Source organism: Oncorhynchus gorbuscha, linkage group LG05, assembly GCF_021184085.1.
Source record: "Oncorhynchus gorbuscha isolate QuinsamMale2020 ecotype Even-year linkage group LG05, OgorEven_v1.0, whole genome shotgun sequence".
NCBI lineage: Eukaryota > Metazoa > Chordata > Actinopteri > Salmoniformes > Salmonidae > Oncorhynchus > Oncorhynchus gorbuscha.
Genome location: NC_060177.1, coordinates 53,452,560 through 53,474,894, shown reverse-complemented (window position 1 = coordinate 53,474,894; position 22,335 = coordinate 53,452,560).

Here is a 22,335-nt window from a genome sequence, read left to right as displayed (position 1 = left end):
ACGTCGAACGTGCTGAACATGAATCTCGAGTGACGGAGAAAAAATCAGGATATCGTCAAGATAGACAAAAACAAAGATGTTCAGCATGTCTCTCAGAACATCATTAACTAATGCCTGAAAAACAGCTGGCGCATTGGCGAGACCAAACGGCAGAACCCGGTACTCAAAATGCCCTAACGGAGTGTTAAACGCCGTTTTCCACTCGTCCCCCTCTCTGATGCGCACGAGATGGTAAGCGTTACGAAGGTCCAACTTAGTAAAGCACCTGGCTCCCTGCAGAATCTCGAAGGCTGATGACATAAGGGAAGCGGATAACGATTCTTAACCGTTATGTCATTCAGCCCTCGATAATCCACGCAGGGCGCAGAGTACCGTCCTTCTTCTTAACAAAAAAGAACCCCGCCCGGCCGGAGAGGAAGAAGGCACTATGGTACCGGCGTCAAGAGACACAGACAAATAATCCTCGAGAGCCTTACGTTCGGGAGCCGACAGAGAGTATAGTCTACCCCGAGGAGGAGTGGTCCCCGGAAGGAGATCAATACTACAATCATACGACCGGTGAGGAGGAAGGGAGTTGGCTCGGGACCGACTGAAGACCGTGCGCAGATCATGATATTCCTCCGGCACTCCTGTCAAATCGCCAGGTTCCTCCTGAGAAGTAGGGACAGAAGAAACGGGAGGGATGGCAGACATTAAACACTTCACATGACAAGAAACGTTCCAGGATAGGATAGAATTACTAGACCAATTAATAGAAGGATTATGACATACTAGCCAGGGATGACCCAAAACAACAGGTGTAAACGGTGAACGAAAAATCAAAAAGAAATAGTCTCACTGTGGTTACCAGATACTGTGAGGGTTAAAGGTAGTGTCTCAAATCTGATACTGGGAAGATGACTACCATCTAAGGCGAACATGGGCGTAGGGTTATCTAACTCTCTGAAAGGAATGTCATGTTTCCGAACCCATGCTTCGTCCATGAAACAACCCTCAGCCCCAGAGTCTATCAAGGCACTACATGTAGCACCCGAACCGGTCCAGCGTAGATGGACCGACAAAGTAGTACAAGATTTTGATGGAGAGACTTGAGTAGTTGCGCTCACCTGTAGCCCTCCGCTTACAGATGAGCTCTGGCTTTACTGGACATGAATTAACAAAATGTCCAGCAACTCCGCAATAGAGGCACAGGCGGTTGGTGATCCTCCGTTCCCTCTCCTTAGTCGAGATGCGAATCCCTCCCAGCTGCATGGGCTCAGACTCTGAGCCAGAGGAGGGAGATGGTTGCGATGCGGAGCAGGGAAACACCGTTGATGCGAGCTCTCTTCCACGAGCCCGGTGACGAAGATCTACCCGTCGTTCTATGCGGATGGCGAGAGCAATCAAAGAGTCCACATCTGAAGGAACCTCCCGGGAGAGAATCTCATCCTTAACCACTGCGTGGAGTCCCTCCAGAAAACGAGCGAGCAGCGCCGGCTCGTTCCACTCACTAGAGGCAGCAAGGTGGGTTATTAACCCTAGGTTCTGGAGGCTCGGCAGGCCAGGAAGTAACAGGTGGCACGAGACGTAGACTCTGGAACTGTCCAGAGAGGTCGGAAACCTGAGCGGCCAGGTTCTCCACGGCATGGCGAGCAGCAGACAATTCCTGCTCGTGTCTGCCGAGCATGGCTCCTTGGATCTCGACGGCAGTGTAACGAGCGTCTGAAGTCGCTGGGTCCATTCCTTGGTCGGTTCCTTCTGTCATGCAGGTGAAAGAGGACCCAAAAGCGACTTGGCGAAAACAGAGTCTTTAATCCAGTAAAGTAATTACAAACAAAAAAACACAACTTTCACTCGAAATGACGAGGACAAACTGGAGACTCGAACTTGAACAGCAGGTGAACAGCAGGTTGCCTCGGGAAGGCACTTGAACCAGACAGACTCAGACACCTGCTCACCACGCAGCATCTGAGGAAAACACGACACGACAGGGCGATACACAAACACAGCACGGTGAATACTAAACAAGGAACCGACAGGACAGGAACGGAACACAAAGGAAGAAATAGGGACTCTAATCAGGGGAAAGGATCGGGAACAGGTGTGGGAAGACTAAATGATTGATTAGGGGAATAGGAACAGCTGGGAGCAGGAACGGAACGATAGAGAGAAGAGAGAGCGAGAGAGTGAGAGAGAGGGAGGGGGAGAGAGAGGGATAGAAAGAGGGAAAGAACCTAATAAGACCAGCAGAGGGAAACGAATAGAATGGGAAGCACAGGGACAAGACAAGATAATAAATGACAAAACATGACAGTGGCTGTTGTTTCCCATTTTTTTTATCAAGATTAGTCTCATTGAAATATAAGAGAGACATTATTTCACAAGAGCGAACTTCTATCTTTGACTCGGCAATTGTATATCAACTTTGCAATAACATTAGTGAGAGTAAATCTAACCTCCAAAGACATCAAGTCCCAGTTCCTTTTTTGTCATGGGGCACCTCATAAATAGTGTTTGTCTAAGCTTTGGCAGGGATTTTGCTCTGTTACTCAGATACAAGCCTTTCCCTGTTACAATTTGCTCCCCAGGCAAAGTCAACTGGGGTTTAATTGAGCGAAATTCAAGTCTTCTCAAACACCAAAGTAACAGAAAATGTTTTTATGGCAGCAGAGGCATGGAAAAAAAGAGATAGCATTGATTTATCTGCCATTGATTTGCGCGCGGGGATTGCTGCATTGTGGCCCACTGGTGAAACACACACTGTCTGCCAAATGATGGGATGAATCTGAAAAGGTGTCAAGTGGTTAGAGGACACAGGGGTGGATGATGAGGAGGGGGTGGGGGTGGGGTGGTGACAGGGAAAGGACGGTAGACAGGGGTGGGGGCAAAGGCAAAAAAGTGTCAGATTGAAAAAGATGGTGTGGATGGATAAGGCTGGATCCCACTGGGCAAAAACTGGTTGAATCAATGTTTTTCCCATGTAATTTCAACAACAAAAAATGAAATGTGATGACGTTTAATCACAGTGGAAAGTTGATTGGATTTGCAAAAAATCATCAACGTAAGGGAATTTAGTATTTTTAACCTAAATCCTATGACACGGTGTCATTTTTGTTGTTTTCATGTTGAATCTACATTAGTTGACAAGTCAACCAAATGTAAATCAAAACTAGATGATGAAATGACGTCTGTGCCCAGTGGGATGAGGTAGGCTATAGACGACTTGTGAGCTTCAAAAACTGGTTAGGGACAGATTCTGGAAACAGTGATGCATTTAGGTGTCCAGACCATGTGTGACATGGCTAGGGGGTGCTCAGGGTAAATCAACTACCGATTCCCTGGAAACCAAGAACACATAACTAAATACTGATGGAAAGTACTGATGGAAATGACTGTAGCACTGATGAAAAGTACACACCATAATATGGCTTTATCCAGGATGCAGGTGTGGTACAGTATTAGTGTACACACATTTACACTGAGTGAACAAAACATTAAAGACACCTGCTCTTTCCATGACATAGACTGACCAGGTGAATCCAGGTGAAAGCTATACTCCCTTATTGATGTCACTTGTTAAATCCATTTCATTCAGTGTAGATGAAGGGGTGGAGACATGTTAACAAAGGATTTTAAAGTCTTGAGACAATGGATTGTGCATTTGTGCCATTCAGAGGGTGAATGGGCAAGACAAAAGATTTAAGTACCTTTGAAAGGGGTATGGTAGTAGCTGCTAGGTGCACCAGTTTGTGCCAAGAACGCTCCTGGGATTTGTCACTAATAATGTTCACATATTTTTGCTTTACTCATCTCATATGTAATATACAATCTCCTTGCATTAGCGTAGCCTCTTCTGTAGCCTGTCAACTATGTGTCTGTCTATCCCTGTTCTCTCCTCTCTGCACAGACCATACAAACGCTCCACACCGCGTGGCCGCTGCCACCCTAATCTGGTGATCCCAGCGCGCACGACCCACGTGGAGTTCCAGGTCTCCGGTAGCCTCTGGAACTGCCGATCTGCAGCCAACAAGGCAGAGTTCATCTCAGCCTATGCCTCCCTCCAGTCCCTCGACTTCTTGGCACTGACAGAAACATGGATCACCACAGATAACACTGCTACTCCTACTGCTCTCTCTTCGTCCGCCCACGTGTTCTCGCACACCCCGAGAGCTTCTGGTCAGCGGGGTGGTGGCATCGGGATCCTTATCTCTCCCAAGTGGTCATTCTCTCTTTCTCCCCTTACCCATCTGTCTATCGCCTCCTTTGAATTTCATGCTGTCACAGTTACCAGCCCTTTCAAGCTTAACATCCTTATCATTTATCGCCCTCCAGGTCCCCTCGGAGAGTTCATCAATGAGCTTGATGCCTTGATAAGCTCCTTTCCTGAGGATGGCTCACCTCTCACAGTTCTGGGCGACTTTAACCTCCCCACGTCTACCTTTGACTCATTCCTCTCTGCCTCCTTCTTTCCACTCCTCTCCTCTTTTGACCTCACCCTCTCACCTTCCCCCCTACTCACAAGGCAGGCAATACGCTCGACCTCATCTTTACTAGATGCTGTTTTTCCACTAACCTCATTGCAACTCCCCTCCAAGTCTCCGACCACTACCTTGTATCCTTTTCCCTCTCGCTCTCATCCAACACTTCCCACACTGCCCCTACTCGGATGGTATCGCGCCGTCCCAACCTTCGCTCTCTCTCCCCGCTACTCTCTCCTCTTCCATCCTATCATCTCTTCCCTCTGCTCAAACCTTCTCCAACCTATCTCCTGATTCTGCCTCCTCAACCCTCCTCTCTTCCCTTTCTGCATCCTTTGACTCTCTATGTCCCCTATCTTCCAGGCCGGCTCGGTCCCCCCTCCCGCTCCGTGGCTTGACGACTCATTGCGACCTCATAGAACAGGGCTCCGGGCAGCCGAGCGGAAATGGAGGAAAACTCGCCTCCTTGCGGACCTGGCATCCTTTCACTCCCTCCTCTCTACATTTTCCTCCTCTGTCTCTGCTGCTAAAGCCACTTTCTACCACTCTAAATTCCAAGCATCTGCCTCTAACCCTAGGAAGCTCTTTGCCACCTTCTCCTCCCTCCTGAATCCTCCTCCCCTCCCCCTCCTCCTCCCTCTCTGCAGATGACTTCGTCAACCATTTTGAAAAGAAGGTCGACGACATCCGATCCTCGTTTGCTAAGTCAAACGACACCGCTGGTTCTGCTCACAGTGCCCTACCCTGTGCTCTGACCTCTTTCTCCCTCTCTCTCCAGATGAAATCTCGCGTCTTGTGACGGCCGGCCGCCCAACAACCTGCCCGCTTGACCCTATCCCCTCCTCTCTTCTCCAGACCATTTCCGGAGACCTTCTCCCTTACCTCACCTCGCTCATCAACTTATCCCTGACCGCTGGCTACGTCCCTTCCGTCTTCAAGAGAGCGAGAGTTGCACCCCTTCTGAAAAAACCTACACTCGATCCCTCCGATGTCAACAACTACAGACCAGTATCCCTTCTTTCTTTTCTCTCCAAAACTCTTGAACGTGCCGTCCTTGGTCAGCTCTCCCGCTATCTCTCTCAGAATGACCTTCTTGATCCAAATCAGTCAGGTTTCAAGACTAGTCATTCAACTGAGACTGCTCTTCTCTGTATCACGGAGGCGCTCCGCACCGCTAAAGCTAACTCTCTCTCCTCTGCTCTCATCCTTCTAGACCTATCGGCTGCCTTCGATACTGTGAACCATCAGATACTCCTCTCCACCCTCTCCGAGTTGGGCATCTCCGGCGTGGCCCACGCTTGGATTGCGTCCTACCTGACAGGTCGCTCCTACCAGGTGGCGTGGCGCGAATCTGTCTCCTCACCATGCGCTCTCACCACTGGTGTCCCCCAGGGCTCTGTTCTAGGCCCTCTCCTATTCTCGCTATACACCAAGTCACTTGGCTCTGTCATAACCTCACATGGTCTCTCCTATCATTGCTATGCAGACGACACACAATTAATCTTCTCCTTTCCCCTTCTGATGACCAGGTGGCGAATCGCATCTCTGCATGTCTGGCAGGCATATCAGTGTGGATGACGGATCACCACCTCAAGCTGAACTTCGGCAAGACGGAGCTGCTCTTCCTCCCGGGGAAGGACTGCCCGTTCCATGATCTCGCCATCACGGTTGACAACTCCATTGTGTCCTCCTCCCAGAGCGCTAAGAACCTTGGCGTGATCCTGGACAACACCCTGTCGTTCTCAACTAACATCAAGGCGGTGGCCCGTTCCTGTAGGTTCATGCTCTACAACATCCGCAGAGTACGACCCTGCCTCACACAGGAAGCGGCACAGGTCCTAATCCAGGCACTTGTCATCTCCCGTCTGGATTACTGCAACTCGCTGTTGGCTGGGCTCCCTGCCTGTGCCATTAAACCCCTACAACTCATCCAGAACGCCGCAGCCCGTCTGGTGTTCAACCTTCCCAAGTTCTCTCACGTCACCCCGCTCCTCCGCTCTCTCCACTGGCTTCCAGTTGAAGCTCGCATCCGCTACAAGACCATGGTGCTTGCCTACGGAGCTGTGAGGGGAACGGCACCTCAGTACCTCCAGGCTCTGATCAGGCCCTACACCCAAATAAGGGCACTGCGTTCATCCACCTCTGGCCTGCTCGCCTCCCTACCACTGAGGAAGTACAGTTCCCGCTCAGCCCAGTCAAAACTGTTCGCTGCTCTGGCTCCCCAATGGTGGAACAAACTCCCTCACGACGCCAGGACAGCGGAGTCAATCACCACCTTCCGGAGACACCTGAAACCCCACCTCTTTAAGGAATACCTAGGATAGGATAAAGTAATCCTTCTCACCCCCCTTAAAATATGTAGATGCACTATTGTAAAGTGGCTGTTCCACTGGATGTCATAAGGTGAATGCACCAATTTGTAAGTCGCTCTGGATAAGAGCGTCTGCTAAATGACTTAAATGTAAAATGTAAATATGTATATACTGTATTCTATTGTAGTTTAGTTTATGCCACTCCGACAATGCTGATCCTAATATTTATATATTCCTTTATTCCATTCTTTTACTTTTAGGTTGTGTATAGTATGTGTATTGTGTGCATTGTTGTGAATTGTTAGATATTACTTCAATGTTGGAGCTAGAAACACATGCATTTCGCTACACCCGCAATAACATCTGCTAAACATGTGTATGTGACAAATACATTTGGATTTGATTTTGATCTGATTTTCACCCTCAGCAATTTACCGTGTGTATCAAGAATGGTCCACAACCCAAAGGACATACAGCCAACTTGACACAACTGTGGGAAGCATTGGGGTGTGGGGGGCGGCAGGTAGCCTAGTGGTTAGAGCGTTGGACTAGTAACCGAAAGGTTGCAAGATCGAAGATCCCCAAGCTTACAAGGTAAAAATCTGTTGTTCTGCCCCTGAACAAGGCAGTTAACCCACTGTTCCTAGGCCATCATTGAAAATAAGAATGTGTTCTTAACTGACTTGCCTATTTAAATAAAGGTACAATTTTAAAAAATTGAGTCAATATGGGCCAGCATCCTTGCGGAACGAATTGAGTGCAAAAGGCAAGGGGCAACTCAATATTAGGAAGGTGTTTTGTACACTCAGTGTATATTTTTTTATAGATTTGGCTTACTGTAGAATTAGATCACAAAATATGTAAAGTTTCAAGGGTCAATCATCAACAGATTCTCAAATAGAATGACATTTTGTAAGATATTCAACTTCAAATGTCATGCCTAATTGTTCATGAAGTTTTTGACTGACATAGTGGGTCAAATTGTCCCAGGGTATTCCAGCGCTCTGTCTTTCAACTCGTTCCCATGCATATAAAGGAATACGTACGTAGCTGTATGCATTGTGTGAATGACTTTATTTCAGATGTAATATTCATGACACAAAGTTGACATGTATTTGTCTGGTATCCAAAGTGATTTTCCTGTGACTTGACTTGTAAAACCAGCAGCACACCAAAGAGGAGTGGGAAGGTCAGACCGAGTGTGACTCCTCTCGCCTGAGGTGTGAAAGGTCATACGGCCTTCCTACACTTGTAAAACAGGAGCTGGGCTTTCATCTTTGTCACGGCATAACCACATGGATGTCATATTCAGTACTAAAGCACTGAGAAAAGGTTTCCTGATTTTACATGTGAATACAATGCAACGGGATGCATCAGTTGCATTCAGTTGTATGTGATATGGTTATGTACAGTATATTTGGTTCACCAACTACTTCTCTGATAGAGTTCAGTGTGTCAAATCGGAGGGTCTGCTGTCCGGACCTCTGGCAGTCTCTGTGGGGGTGCCACAGGGTTCAATTCTTGGACCGACTCTCTTCTCTGTATACATCAATGAGGTCGCTCTTGCTGCTGGTGAGTCCCTGATCCACCTCTACGCAGACGACACCATTCTGTATACTTCCGGCCCTTCTTTGGACACTGTGTTAACAACCCTCCAGGCAAGCTTCAATGCCATACAACTCTCCTTCCGTGGCCTCCAATTGCTCTTAAATACAAGTAAAACTAAATGCATGCTCTTCAACCGATCGCTACCTGCACCTACCCGCCTGTCCAACATCACTACTCTGGACGGCTCTGACTTAGAATATGTGGACAACTACAAATACTTAGGTGTCTGGTTAGACTGTAAACTCTCCTTCCAGACCCATATCAAACATCTCCAATCCAAAGTTAAATCTAGAATTGGCTTCCTATTTCACAACAAAGCATCCTTCACTCATGCTGCCAAACATACCCTTGTAAAACTGACCATCCTACCAATCCTCGACTTTGGCGATGTCATTTACAAAATAGCCTCCAATACCCTACTCAACAAATTGGATGCAGTCTATCACAGTGCAATCCGTTTTGTCACCAAAGCCCCATATACTACCCACCATTGCGACCTGTACGCTCTCGTTGGCTGGCCCTCGCTTCATACTCGTCGCCAAACCCACTGGCTCCATGTCATCTACAAGACCCTGCTAGGTAAAGTCTTCTTATCTCAGCTAGCTCGCTTATCTCAGCTCCCCTTATCTCAGCTCGCTGGTCACCATAGCATCTCCCACCTGTAGCACACGCTCCAGCAGGTATATCTCTCTAGTCACCCCCAAAACCAATTCTTTCTTTGGCCGCCTCTCCTTCCAGTTCTCTGCTGCCAATGACTGGAACGAACTACAAAAATCTCTGAAACTGGAAACACTTATCTCCCTCACTAGCTTTAAGCACCAACTGTCAGAGCATCTTACAGATTACTGCACCTGTACATAGCCCACCTATAATTTAGCCCAAACAACTACCTCTTTCCCAACTGTATTTAATTAATTTATTTATTTTGCTCATTTGCACCCCATTATTTTTATTTCTACTTTGCACATTCTTCCATTGCAAAACTACCATTCCAGTGTTTTACTTGCCATATTGTATTTACTTTGCCACCATGGCCTTTTTTGCCTTTACCTCCCTTCTCACCTGATTTGCTCACATTGTATATAGACTTGTTTATACTGTATTATTGACTGTATGTTTGTTTTACTCCATGTGTAACTCTGTGTCGTTGTATCTGTTGAACTGCTTTGCTTTATCTTGGCCAGGTCGCAATTGTAAATGAGAACTTGTTCTCAACTTGCCTACCTGGTTAAATAAAGGTGAAATAAATAAAATAAATAAAAAATTTACATTTACATTTCACATGTAGATGCTCAAGCACAACCTTTCCCCTTATAGCTGCTCTGTCTGTACAATAATGTGCAAACACTGTACAGGCATTAGGTAAACTACTTTATGACACAGTTCAGGAAGCTATGTCATCATCTCAAATGTTTAGAGGTTGGAGTGGAGTGGACTTGTCCTGGGTATTTTACACATAGAAGTGTGAAGTGGCTTAGGGTCAAAAGTGACAACAGTTGTTTTGGACGGTCTTGCCAACAGCACAGCAAACTCTGTTTGTTCTTTGTGAAAGCCGTGGTAGCCTCGCTAACCCTCTCCTCTTAGACAAGGCCGTTGCTCCCCGATACCTCGGTGTGACAGGTAAGAGGGCTGTCTATCACACCCAGCATACTCATACAGAAGCCTGGCAAAACCTTGTCACCAATTACTGCTGTTACTCTTGCTGTCTTCCCCAAATAACACACTAATGGTAGGATATGCTAGAACACAGAAGCCCAAAGTAAATGTAAAATGAATGTAATAAACAGAATAGAATGTTGAGAATTCATTACCAGTTATTTATTATTATTAATAGTGAGTTTCTTTATAGGTGTTTTATTCAGTAGCGCTATTGTTAGCGTTTCTAACTACATTGGTGATTTATGGAGGAGTTTTTGTAGTTACACCTGGAGATTCGGCTGGAGACACCCTCCTTCCTTCTGTCTCCCCTCCATCTCTGTCAGTCAGGCTCCAGTGGACAGAAGGACCATCATCCTTTGCTTCGCGCAACGCTCGGCTCTGCCCAATTTTGCACCTCCGTTTGCAAGTGATAGAGTACTATCAGTTCTGACAGCCCCCCAGAGCCATTGGGATTTGAGTGCTCCCTCTTTTCACCCACTGCCCCCACCCCCACCCCCACCCCACCCCACCCCCCCCACCTCTCTCTTCTGTTTGTCTGTCTCTAAAAAAAGGACAGGGTCTGGAGATGATAGGCGGAACAAAAGCTGTCAGAGAAAGACAGAGAAACAGAGGAGCGAGGGAGAGAGAGATCTGCAGGGGATGTGGAGGACAATGGGCTACTTTGTCCCTGGCTTCATGATTGGCCTGTGTTTAATTTCAACCAGACAGCTAATCACATTCGAGACAACCTCTCTCTCTCTCTCTAGAACACTACAACACACCCTTCTCCATGAAAGTCAAATACATACTTTCTCCTCGGTCTCCTTCCTCACAAAGGGTCCTAGTTCAGAGTGGAAAGACTGACTATGAGGGTTAGACTCCCGTCCATACTTCTAAATATCTGCTGAGTAGTGTATTATCCTTTCGGTTGGACGACATTGCTTGCAGGAATTGTCCTCCTAAAGCATCATCACTGGGTGTCAAACATTTTTCAGTAGGGAGCATTGTATGATGATGATGATGATGGAGACGTTGTTGCATGCTCATTCCAATCTCTGAAATGATGCCCCTAATGTCACTGTTACAGTATATCGATTCTTCAGCCTTTTTCCATGATGCCGAATAAAGCCAGAAGACTGACGAGGATGACATCTGTGGTTCCTTTGGTATCCTAGCTGATGCTCAGTGCTACATCTACGGAATGCTCACAAACTCCCTGTACATAGCCATGTTACTTGTACTCGTTATTCACTGTGTATTTATTCATCATGTCACTATTTATATATTTTTTATTTGACTTTTTATCTTTAACTCTGCATTGCTGGAAAAGGACCTGCAAGTAAGACTTTCTGTAACGCCCGTCGTCAAAAGGAAGAGTGGACCAAAGTGCAGCGTGGAAAGTGTTCATGATCTTTATTGTCAAGAATCACTCAAACAAGAATAACGAATACAAAAACGAAAGCGAACAGTTCCGTCAGGCACAGATACTAAACGGAAAACAACACCCCACAAAACCCAAACGGAAAATGACAACTTATATTTGATCCCCAATCAGAGACAACGATAGACAGCTGCCTCTGATTGGGAACCACACTAGGCAAAAACAACAAAGAAATAGACATAGAATGCCCACCCCAAATCACACTCTGACCTAACCAAATAGAGAAATAAAACGTCTCTCTAAGGTCAGGGCGTGACACTTTAACTGTTAGTCTACATCTGTTGTCTACGAAGCATGTGACAAGCAAAAATAGATTTTAATATATTGTTTTACATCATTGTGTTCATTAAGGTGCTCAACAGACACCTTTTTATCACTTGGCAATGAGAAAATGAACGTTTCTAATTGGACAAGTCCCAGGTAGTCCCTCTATAACAATACAGGGCGAAACCAAGATGCAGACACGGGAGGCAGATGGTTCGAGTCTCTAAAATGTATTATAAACAAGGGGCAGGCAAAAGATTATAAGCCAGGTCAGAGTCCAGGAGGTACAGAGCGGCAGGCAGGCTCGAGGCCAGGGCAGGCAGTATGGTCAGGCAGGCTCGAGGCCAGGGCAGGCAGTGTGGTCAGGCAGGCTCGAGGCCAGGGCAGGCAGTATGGTCAGGCAGGCTCGAGGCCAGGGCAGGCAGTATGGTCAGGCAGGCTCGAGGCCAGGGCAGGCAGTATGGTCAGGCAGGCTCGAGGCCAGGGCAGGCAGTATGGTCAGGCAGGCTCGAGGCCAGGGCAGGCAGTATGGTCAGGCAGGCTCGAGGCCAGGGCAGGCAAAGGTCAGAACCGGGAGGACTAGAAAAAGAGATTTGGGAAAAACCAGGAGCACAGAAAAACACGCTGGTTGACTTGACAAAACAAGACGAACTGGCAACAGACAAACAGAGAAAACAGGTATAAATTCACAGGGGATAATGGGGAAGATGGAGACAAGCACAGAGACGGGTGAAACAGATCAGGTTGTGACACCATCCCTGTTTTAGTTGTCTTCCATTCATTGCCCAATGAACAGCTCTGGTAGCTGGGCAAAAACACTGTGAATCTTCGGGAAATGAAGTACACAAAGTATGAATGTGGACAGAGAGAGGGGGCTAAAATCAGGGTCCTGCTGAGCCAGAGCAGAAAAGAAACATGCAATCACTACACAAGGGGGGACCCAGTTCAAACAAGCAACATGCAATTAGAAAGGGTTACAGGATGGAGGTCTGTACAATTAAATAGTCCATTTCCCATTTCACAGGATATACTTGACTCCCAGACTGATTGTGTGCTATTCAGCTGATGTTGCTCTAAAAAAAGAGACAAAATTAAGCTTTTTGGATAACGGAGAGCCAGGTGCTCATTTTCATTCCATCATATCCCACTGTCTAGAAACAGCTGTAAACCTCTGTTATGTGGTGAGCTTGATCATGCTAATTAGGACACACCGTATGAATATTTAAATGGATATTTTGAAATGGAAAATGAAAATGAAAGTTCAGGTAGTACTTCCCTGTTTCAGTCTGCTTTCTTCTGTTTGGTGTCTAATGAACACGACTGTATTCTTCCGTTTTAGTGCCTAATGAACATGACCCTGGAGTTCAGAAGTTAATTGGCCTCTTTTCTCTCTGAAAAGAATGAGGGGTGTTTCCCCTCGCTTTTCTTTCTCCCTAAAACTGGAACTATGTTGCTCTGTGTAATATCCACACGCTCACCATCTTTACCATAATTGCCCCTCTCTCCCTTTATTTTCCTGCTCTTCTTTCCAATCTTTTAAACCTTCGACATTTTCTGCCATTATTTTATCTATTTTTCTCAGCACTGGATATTCAGTATACATCAGTATACATTCAGTATACATATACATTAAGCATTTGTCTTCCCTCTTAACTAAAATCAAAGTTTATTGGTTGCGTACACCGTTTTTTTCTTTTTTCCAGACATGTCAGAATGAGCATTATCAGAATGAGCAATGTCCGAGTCCAGAATATAAATATATATACAGGGTATATACATACCTACTCATTCAAGGGTTTTCCATTATTTTTTAAACTATTTTCTACATTGTCGAATAATAGTGAAGACATCAAAACTATGAAATAACACATATGGAATCATGTAGTAACCAAAAAAAGTGTTAAACAAATCAAAATATATTTTATATTTGAGATTCTTCAAAGTAGCCACTCTTTGCCTTGATGACAGCTTTGCAGACTCTTGGCATTCTCTCAACCAGCGTCATGAGGTAGTCATCTGGAATGCATTTCAATTAACAGGTGTGCCTTGTTAAAAGTTAATTTGTGGAATTTCTTTATTTCTTAATGAGTTTGAGCCAATCAGTGGTGTTGTGACAAGATAGGGGTGGTATACAGAAGATAGCCCTATTTGATAAAAGACCAAGTCCATATTATGGTAAGAACTGCTTAAATAAATAAAGCAAAACAACAGTCAAATATTACTATAAGAACTATAAGAAGTTTCTTAAAGTGCAGTTGCAAAACCCATCAAGCGCTATGATAAAACTGGCTCTCAGGAAAGGAAGACTCAGAGTTACCTCTGCTGCAGAGGATAAGTTCATTAGAGTTACAAGCCTCAGAAATTGCAGCCAAAATAAAAGCTTCACAGAGTTCAAGTAACCGACACATCTCAACATCAACTGTTTTCAGAGGAGACTGCGTGAATCAGGTCTTCATTGTCGAGTTTCTGCAAAGAAACCACGACTAAAGGACAAATATAAAAAGAAGAGACTTGCTTGTGCCAAAAAACACAAGCAATGGACATTAGACCGGTGGACATCTATCCTTTGGTCTGGGGTCCAAAATGGAGATTTTTTGGTTCCAACCGCCATGTCTTTGTGAGATGCAGAGTAGGTGAACGGATTATCTCCGCATGCGTGGTTCCCACCATGAAGCATGGAGGAGGAGGTGTGATGGTGTGGGGGTGCTTTGCTGGTGACACTGTCAGTGATTTATTTAGAATTCAAGGCACACTTATCCAGCATGGCTACCACAGTATTCTGCTGCGATATACCATCCCATCTCATTTGAGCTTAGTGTGACTATAATTTGTTTTTCAACAGGACAATGATTCCATATGTTTTATTTCATCGTTTCGATGTTTTCACTATTATTCTACAATGTAGAAAATAGTAAAAATAAAGAAAAACCTTGAATGAGTAGGTGTGTCCAAACATTTGACTGGTACTGTATGTGAAGGATGTATATAGACAGCAGTGGAGGATCCTCAGAGGAGGAAGGGGAGACTATCCTCCACAGTGAATTTCATGAAAATAAAATTGTAAAACATTAAAAAATATATCATTTTTTAATATAAAACTATAGTAAATATATTCACTTCACCAAATAATTGATTAAAACACCCTGTTGTGCAATGAAGGTCTACAGTAGCCTCAACTTCAGGAGGACATCCTCCAACCTATCAGAGCTCTTTCAGCATGAACTGACATGTTGTCCACCCAATCAAAGGATCAGAAAATTAATCTAGTACTGAAAGCATACGCTACAGCTAGCTAGCACTGCTGTGCATAAATTGTGGTGAGTAGATGAGAGAGCGAGAAAGACAGTAGTTGAACAGTTTTGAACAAATTCATTTCTTCCAATATGAAGTAGAAGCAAGAGAGAGTTCGACTTACTTAGCTAGCAAATGCAGCTAACTAACTTACTAGTTAACTACCAGTTTAACTAGTTAACTTACTAGTTTAAAACCCTGCTCAAACAGTGGGCTGATATGTTAGCTAGCCGGCTATGACTATCCAACACAACAATGGAACTCTTCCAAGTCAAGGTAAGCTTTTGGTTTGACGGATGTATTTTTGCCACTGGGGCCAGCCGGTGTACGTGCTAAACTGCTTACTGACTGTACACTGTAACGTTACTGCATGTTTGTAGTGGGTTTATTTTAACGCACTAGTTCTATCATCTATGTTGACTGTGATGTTACTTTAGCTAATATAATGACAATGATGTAGCCTGTATGTAATGGTTATGATAAGGTTTGGCTTGTAAAGTTTTTTTTGCCTACAGCTGATTTGTTGTGCATTGAAGGGAAGGGAAAAGGTGAGAGGAGGAGAGCACATAGATGCGAGAAGCAATACAGCGTGGCTGCTATGAAAGTGAACTGTATTTACGCATGATCAGAGGTGTGTTCATTCCGTTGATTCTGTTGAAAAATATTTCTTAAACGGAAGCAAATGGAACGAAACAGGGATAGCCATACCTGAATTTGTCTAATAGAAACTCTCGTTTGCAACTGTTGGTCTAATGATTGCACCCTAGATCAGCTAGATGCAGGCAAGAGTGTGTAAGGCGGTATTGAATGTGTCACTGTCTGTCCATGTGTCACTGTCTGTCACCTAAAAATTGTCTCTCGACCTGTGTGCACCTACATTGTAAACTTTTCTTCATAGGGTAGGTTGTAGCAACCTCATGATGGGTATGGAAAAAATTGCAGTATCATGTAGTAGCCTAAACCTATTGCTGTTACATTGAACTGGGTGAATGGAATATGAATGACAGTCATCCAATATATTGTAATAGAAATAAGGCCATGCTCATGAATATTTATTTTGCTAATACCTTAAACGACACCAATTGCCACTGGCTTGGGTATGGACAGTATATGAAAAGGTGTGTACAGGAGTAGCTATATAGGATGAGCAATGATTAAAATAGTATGTACATAGGAAGTGAGAAAAACAGTATGTAAACATTTTTAAAGTGACCAGTGTTCAATGACTCTATGTAAATAGATTAGCAGTCACTAAGGTGTGGAGTAGAGAAACAGGTGTTAGCCGGCTAGTGACAGTGTCTAAGGTTCAGGGCAGGGTACTGTGTGGAGGCCGGCTAGTGATGACTGTTCAACAGTTTGATGTCCTGGAGATTGAAGCTGTTTATCAGTCTCTCGGTCCCAGCTTTGATGCACCTATACTGTCTCCACTTTCTAGTTGGTAGTAGGGTGAACAGGCTGTGGCTTGGGTGGCTGAGGTCCTTGATGATCTTCTTGGCCTGCCTGTGACACAAGGTGCTGTAGATGACCAGGTGGCGAATCGCATCTCTGCATGTCTGGCAGACATATCAGTGTGGATGACGGATCACCACCTCAAGCTGAACCTCGGCAAGACGGAGCTGCTCTTCCTCCCGGGGAAGGACTGCCCGTTCCATGATCTCGCCATCACGGTTGACAACTCCATTGTGTCCTCCTCCCAGAGCGCCAAGAACCTTGGCGTGATCCTGGACAACACCCTGTCGTTCTCAACTAACATCAAGGCGGTGGCCCGTTCCTGTAGGTTCATGCTCTACAACATCCGCAGAGTACGACCCTGCCTCACACAGGAAGCGGCGCAGGTCCTAATCCAGGCACTTGTCATCTCCCGTCTGGATTACTGCAACTCGCTGTTGGCTGGGCTCCCTGCCTGTGCCATTAAACCCCTTCAACTCATCCAGAACGCCGCAGCTGTCTGGTGTTCAACCTTCCCAAGTTCTCTCACGTCACCCCGCTCCTCCGTTCTCTCCACTGGCTTCCAGTTGAAGCTCGCATCCGCTACAAGACCATGGTGCTTGCCTACGGAGCTGGGCACCTCAGTACCTCCAGGCTCTGATCAGGCCCTACACCCAAACAAGGGCACTGCGTTCATCCACCTCTGGCCTGCTCGCCTCCCTACCACTGAGGAAGTACAGCTCCCGCTCAGCCCAGTCAAAACTGTTCGCTGCCCTGGCCCCCAATGGTGGAACAAACTCCCTCACGACGCCAGGACAGCGGAGTCAATCACCACCTTCCGGAGACACCTGAAACCCCACCTCTTTAAGGAATACCTAGGATAGGTTAAGTCCTCACCCCACCCCCTAAGTTTTAGATGCACTATTGTAAGTGACTGTCCCACTGGATGTCATAAGGTGATTGCACCAATTTGTAAGTCGCTCTGGATAAGAGCGTCTGCTAAATGACTTAAATGTAAAAAAAAAAATGTATGTCCTGGAGGGCAGGCAGTGTGCCCCCACTGATGCGTTGGGCTGACCGCAACACCCTCTGGACAGCCCTGGAGATTTGGGCAGTGCAGTTTCCATACCAGGCGGTGATACAGCCTGAGAGAATGCTCTCGATGGTGCATCTGTAGAAATTTGTGAGGGTCTTAGGGGCCAAGCCGAATTCCTGCAGAGGAACTTGAAGCTTTTGACCCTCTCCACTGCAGTCCTGTCGATGTGGATGATGGTGTGCTCTCTCTGCTATCTCATGTGGTCCACGGTCGGCTCCTTTATTTTGTTGAGGGAAAGGTTATTTTCCTGGCACCACTCCGCCAGGGCTCTCACCTTCTCCCTGTAGGCTGTCTCCTTGTTTTTGGTAATCAGGTCTACCACGGTTGTGTCATCAGCAAACTTGATGTTTGAGTCTGAGATATGGTTGGCCACGCAGTTATGGGTGAACAGGGAGTACATGAGGGGGTTGAACACGCACCCCTGTGGGGCCCCTGTGCTGAGGATCAGCATGGCAGAGGTGTTGTTGCCGGCCTTCACCACCTGCAGTCAGCCCATCAGGAAGTTTAGGACCAAGTTTCACAGGGGGGATTCAAACTCAGATGGATGTCCAGGTGGGATAGAACAGTATGCAGTGCATTGGAGATTGCATCATCTGTGGATCTGTTGGGGCAGTATTGCAAATTGTAGTGGGACTACGGTGTCGGGTAAGTGGAGATGATATGATCCTTAACTACCCTCTCAGAGCACTTTATGATGACAGAAGTTAGAGCCACGGAGTGATAGTCATTTAGTTAATTTACCTTTGCTTTCTTGTGTACATGAACAATGGTGGACATCTTGATGCAAGTGGGGACAGCAGACTGGTCAGATGGTCTGCACATGCTCTAAGGATGCGGCTTGGAATACCGTTTGGGCCAGCAGCCTTGTGAGGTTGAACACGCTTTAATGTCTTACTCATGTCTGCTACCGTGATTGGAAGCACACAGTCCTCGTGAGCGGTGGGGGGACCACGTCTGTGTTGTTCTCCTCAAAGCAGGTGATGGTGTTTAGCTTGTTTGTGAATGGGGCATCGGTGTCCACCACGTGGCTGGCTATCCCTTTATGATCTGTGATTGTCTGGAGTCCCTACCACATGCGTCTCATGTCTGAGTCGTTGAATTTCGACTCGACTTTGTCCCTGTACTGTCATTTTGCCTCTTTGACTGGCTTACGGAGGTCATAGCTGGTCTGTGTGTACACATCCATATTCCTAGTCACCTTGCCGGGGTTAAGTGTGGTGGTTTGCGCTTTCAGTTTCATCCTCTAACCACTGATGAACTCAGTCACCGAGTCAGTGTATTCTCAGAGGCAACCCAGAACATTTCCCAGTGCACGTGATCAAAACAGTCTTGAAGAATAGATTCCGATTGGTCAGACCAACGTTGAACAGACCTTACCACAGGTGCTTTCTGTTTACATTTCTGCCTATAGCAGGGAGGAGTAGGATGGAGGTGTGGTCTGATTTGCTGAAGGGAGTACTTGTAGCCATCCTGGAAGGGAGAGCAACAATGGTCAAGCGTGTTCTCGCCACACATAACACAGGAGAAGTGTTGACAGAATTTCGGGAGTGTTTTACTCAGATTTCCTTTATTAAAGTCCCCAGATGAATGTGGCCTCAGAATATGCGGTTTCCAGTTTTCACAATGTCTAGTGTAGTTACTTGAGAGCTGTCGGGGTGTCGGCTTGGGGGGGGGGGATATACACTGCAGTGAAAATTACCAAATAAAATTAACTCGGGAGGTAATTCGGTCGGCATTTGATGGTGTAGTATTCTAAATCGAGAGAACAAGAGAACTGGAGTTCCTGTACGTTACCACAATAGCACCATGAGTTGTTAATCATGAGACATACCCTTCCACCTCTGTTCTTTTTTTCCCTGTGCTCATGATGAGCTGAGAACCCCGCTGGCGGTATGAATGGGGGCAATATTTCCAGAGAGAGCCATGTATCCGAAAACAGAATACGTTACAGTCCCTTGTCTCTCTGAAAGGAGATCCTCACCCTGAGCTCGTCTACTTTGTTGTCCAGGGACTAAACGTTATATACTCGGAAGCGGTGGATGGTTTGCTCGACACCTGAGCCGGACGAGGACCCCTCTTCTACGTCTACGTTTTGGTGTAGCACCCAGGCTGAATGGGGAAGCCTCCGGGAGTCCAAAACAAAGGATCCAGGTCAGGGAAGTCATATTTCTGGTCTAATTGTTGGTGAGTGACTGCCAATCGAATGTCCAAAAGTTATTTTCGGCTGTAGGTAATAATACAAAAAGCATTCTGAATTAAATATTGTCTGAAAAAAATATATATATACTGCAAAGATGGCTAGGAGCTAGAAACCGGGCGACCGTGTCTGTCGGTGCCATCTTGTCTTTCGTCTCTGACCCCAAAATATCACTCTTTTCCTGGTGAATGATTATCCTGTCTTCTACGAGACCCTGCCAATCTATTAATCTATCTTGCCATTTGACTGTCTTTTTTTTCTTCCCCTGGCTCTGTTAAAGGTTGGCTGCCTCCTCTCTCTCTCTCTAGCGCCTTCTCTCTCCATCTGTCAGTCAGTCTTTGTGTGCAAATCCCACTTCTTTCTCTCGCAGACTGCATTATTCAATTTCGACGCCACTTGTTTCACAGCTGGCAGGAGAGGGACGGAATATGCATTCTCCTCTGTGTAGACCATGGTGCTAATCATCCACAACCCCCCCCCCCGCTATTTCTATTTTACATACATTTCTCTTCCTCACCATTAGTGCCTGTGATGAGGACAAATCCTCACTTGAACATTTGAACATTGCCCCATATTTACAGTTGACTTTTTAATCGCTTTGGGACTATTTTCACAACTCTTAGTACAAAACTCCGAAATGGTCACGCTTGTAACGCAGTCAGTCTTTCATTCAAAACCTGTCAATGTGCATTCATTTGGATTGTAAACATCACTCACCACACAACCATTGATACAAAAATATATGTTTGTTGTGAAATGTAATGAGAACATAGGTTTAAATTAATCACCAAAACACAACATGATATCTTTTCAATTTAGTCATTTTAACTAGTTAATCCAATAGCAAACAATGCAAGATACGTGTGGCAAGCTCATGGGGATGGCGATCGTACACCTTCCTACTCTATGATAAAAAGAATATCCTCAATAGGGTTGAGGAAAGGAGACTATGGGGGCAGGTATTGGGTCACAAATCGTGGATGGGCCTGAAACCATGCCTGCTACTCTCTGTTATTAACTATGCATAGTCACTTGAATTACTCTACCTACATGTACATATTGCCTCAATTACATTGACACCGGTGCCCGGTATTTTCTTAAAACTGCATTGTTGGTTAAGGGCTTGTAAGTAAGCATTTGATTTGATTTGAACCACCTCTGCATGGGGGGACCTGACATAGTCCTACATAACGACACAGGTTACCCCTTCACATTGACAGGCCTGCTCAACTTCATTGAGAAGCACAATGAGGTGTGCAGCGTTGTAGGATCCAAGTAATGGCCTACTTTCTACCACACATCTTCAGAGATAGCTGCGCACATGGAGATGTTTCCCCCACGCTGTCCAAGCACTTGGACGGTCGCCCGTTAGCCGATGAGGTTCCGCCCACAGTGCTGAGTTTTGGCCAGGTTGAAGCCTGGGTCATAAACAAAATATATACTTGTGATGGTTTGCAGCAGCATCATCACCCTCTAAAAATATATTTTGGTTAGTTAAAAAAAAAAATAATAATCTTTATCCTTTTTAACCTTTTTTTCTCCCCAATTGGTAGTTACAGTCTTGTCCCATTGCTGCAACTCCCGTACGGACTCGGGAGAGGCAAAGGTGGAGTGCCGTATGTCCTACGAAAAACGACCCTGCCAAGCCACACAGCTCACTTAACCCTAAAGCCAGCCGCACGAATGTGTCGGAGGAAACACCGTACAACTGGCGATCAAAATCAGCATGCATGCACCCTGCCATCCACCAGGAGTCGCTAGAGCATGATGGGACAAGGACATCCCGGCCGGCCCAACCCTCCCGTAACCCATACGATGCTGGGCAAATTGTGTGCCTGCCTGCGATCGAACTCGGGTCTGTAGTGACACCTCTAGAACTGTGATGCAGTGCCTTAGACCTTTGCGTCACTCAGGAGGCCTGATAGTTAGTGATTTGTACGGTAGTGTCTAGTAACTGAGTGTTTGTATCTGAATTGGTTTTGGCTGAAGAGGTAATTGTAGGCCCCTCCCACTAAATTAGATAATGAGCTACACCTGTTTAAATGTTTGTCGTCGAGTACCAGTGTGGGAGAGAGGTAAGCAAGGATAGACCAGTGAAGATGATTATTTTATTCTTGGTCTTAATCTTTTAGTCTTTAAAAAAAAAACATTTGAACTCTTTGCTATTTTGAAGCCTGTTTTTGTGTTTGTATATTTATTGGAAATAAATCTCCAAATTTAGAAGAAACTGTTCCAGTTATTTTAGTAAACCCTTTTTTATGTGAAGGGCATCTGCCGGCCCTCTCACAGCGTCACATATGTGTGAAGACGAATTGAGGTGTTGCAACCTCCTGGGGAAGCTCAGTGTTTCACACCTGGAAATCAATTTGTCGAGACGAGCGTTTCCATGAAAGGCGCTATTATGATTCACTAATACCCCCGGTGCAGGGGTCGTGGGGTCTGCGCCCGCTTCATACCTCCTCTTAATTGGGTTCTTCGGAAAAGTGTGACTCACCTTACAGAACACAGAGGTTAGTTACGTTTCTGTTGCGATGCCATAATGTTGCAAGAGAATATGCAAATAGCCTTGACTCAAAGATATATATTTTTTATTCACTTGGACA